Here is a 2,939-nt window from a genome sequence, read left to right as displayed (position 1 = left end):
ATTATAGAAGACTAACAACCGATCAGGTATAATTAATAGCGGATTATAGAAGATTAACAACCGATCAGGTATAATTAATAGCGGATTATAGAAGACTAACAACCGATCGAGTACAATTAATAGCGGATTATAGAAGATTAAGAACCGATCAAGTACAATTAACAGTATTCAGGAAGTTTAGAATCTGGCGGTATTTATATACGTATGTATACAATACAAAGTGATACCTGGCTATATAAAATCAGTATTAAATATTCAGTTAACAAACAGAGAGAAAACATATGATGGTATAAGTTTGCATAATATGGTAAAGGATTCATGTATTCTAATCCAATAAAGATTAAACATGAGGGCTACCTGTCCCCAATTTTGGACAATTGGGCTACTCTTGAAAGACCGAATAGTGACATTTGACCAACAGTCTTATAACGTATACACGCACCCAAAGTGCAACCACGGAACTTCAGCTCCGCAGCCCAATACGTTAACCACTGGGCTGTATATTAACAAGAAGAAAAGCGCAGAAAAACTCCAGAATTATATTCCAGCCCAGTGACTCGGCGGTAAGTCTACAGTCTAAAAAAATCGAGTTTTATTGTTGTCATACAGATGGGTAGGTGTCCGTTTTAGGTTGTTTACACGCGTGCGCGAAAGAAGCCCAGAAGTCAATAACCGTAACGAGCACTCCCAAAGCGTGTTTGTTTTCGTGTTTTTTTATAGAACATCTCACCCACAATGGAGTGGTTCAGATCAGTGCCACATTTTCTAGGTGTTTTTCTTTTCTTTTTTTTCTTGCGTGTGTGTGTATATATATATACTGCTGCCACGTGTAAAATGTGTAAAACGGTTACCTTACGAAATCAGGAGTTCAGAAATAGCGCATAAAGAAACGGGGAAAAAATATGCAAGACAAAGCAGAATGGACGCTAAAAATAAAAATTCCTTTAGAAAAAATTTGGACACTAAAGTTTGTACAGTGTTGACACTAGCATTGTAGATTAGAGTTGTATTAGTCCGGACTGATACAACTGTAATCTACAATGCTGGTGTCAACAAACAGGAGGACTGATACAACTCTAATCTACAATGCTAGTGTCAACAAACAGAAGGACTGATACAACTCTAATCTACAATGCTAGTGTCAACAAACAGGAGGACTGATACAACTCTAATCTACAATGCTGGTGTCAACAAACAGGAGGACTAATACAACTCTAATATACAATGCTGGTGTCAACAAACAGAAGGACTAATACAACTCCAATCTACAATGCTGGTGTCAACAAACAGGAGGACTGATACAACTCTAATCTACAATGCTGGTGTCAACAAACAGGATCCTGTTTGTTGACACCAGCATTGTAGATTAGAGTTGTATTAGCCCTCCTGTTTGTTGACACCAGCATTGTATATTAGAGTTGTATGAGTCCTTCTGTTTGTTGACACCAGCATTGTAGATTAGAGTTGTATCAGTCCTCCTGTTTGTTGACACTAGCATTGTAGATTAGAGTTGTATCAGTCCTCCTGTTTGAAAACACTACACCATGACCAAGGACCGTACATGTTTTCATAAGAGTCTGACAGCTAGTGTAACTCAGTACAGGTTTCATAAGAATCTGACAGCTACTGTAACTCAGTACAGGTTTCATAAGAATCTGGCAGCTACTGTAGTTCAGTACAGGTTTCATAAAAATCTGGCAGCTACTGTAGTTCAGTACAGGTTTCATAAGAATCTGGCAGCTACTGTAGTTCAGTACAGGTTTCATAAGAATCTGACAGCTAGTGTACCTCAGTACAGGTTTTTATAACAATCTGACAGCTAGTGTAACTTAATACAAGTTTTTATAACAATCTGATAGCTAGTGTAACTTAATACAAGTTTTTATAACAATCTGACAGCTAGTGTAACTTAATACAGGTTTTTATAACAATCTGACAGCTAGTGTAACTTAATACAAGTTTTTATAACAATCTGACAGCTAGTGTAACTTAATACAGGTTTTTAATATTAGCAGTAGATACTTGAAAACTTCAGTTGTGTGTGTTTTTTCCTTAGAGCAAAGTCACACTGGGCTATCTGCTGTGTCCACTTCAGGAAATCGAACTCCGGACTTTAACTTTGTAAGTCTGTAAACTTACCGCTGTCCCACTGGGACGCACGTAGAAGATGAAGTATTTATTTACATCATTTCTCCGGCAAGTTGTATGTGATGATGATGTTCCAGTCTCTCTTTCTCTCGCTCGTGTGAAAACCAGGAGAAGAAACGATGTCCCTCGGTAGTCAGCGATAAGTTTACAGGATTACAACGTAAAATCCGAGGCTCAATTCTCGCGGTGGTAACACTTGTCTAGCTTTACGCAAACAATAAGTAAAAAGTTTCTCCTGGTGGTTTTAAAGTAAATCTGAGAGCTTAACAACGCTAGGATTCGGGATTTGATACCAGCGGTTGGCAGATCCCAGTTACTCTATTGTGTGCTTAACAACAAACAAACAAAGACTAGTGTTGTGTGATTTCTATAGACTCCTTCTTCTGACAAAGAACATAGATGAAAATCTTAGAAAACATAGTAACGTTCAGAGGTCGTTAAAAGGGCGGGAGTCATTGATAAAAAGGGGACTTTTGAAGCATCGTAAATGAAGAGTGTTTTCTAGGGGGGACTATGGGTTACTTGTGGTATACACAGAATAAAAGACAAACATGTCTTCTGTAGAGTGTTTTCTGGGGGGTGGGACTGTGGGTTACTTGTGGTACACACAGAATAAAAGACAAACATGTCTTCTGTAGAGTGTTTTCTGGGGGGGGGGACTGTGGGTTACTTGTGGTACACACAGAATAAAAGACAAACATGTCTTCTGTAGAGTGTTTTCTGGGGGGGGGACTATGGGTTACTTGTGGTACACACAGAATAAAAGACAAACATGTCTTCTGTAGAGTGTT

This window comes from Limulus polyphemus, unplaced genomic scaffold (assembly GCF_000517525.1).
Source record: "Limulus polyphemus unplaced genomic scaffold, Limulus_polyphemus-2.1.2 Scaffold10529, whole genome shotgun sequence".
Taxonomy (NCBI): Eukaryota; Metazoa; Arthropoda; class Merostomata; order Xiphosura; family Limulidae; genus Limulus; species Limulus polyphemus.
This window is presented reverse-complemented; position numbering follows the sequence as displayed.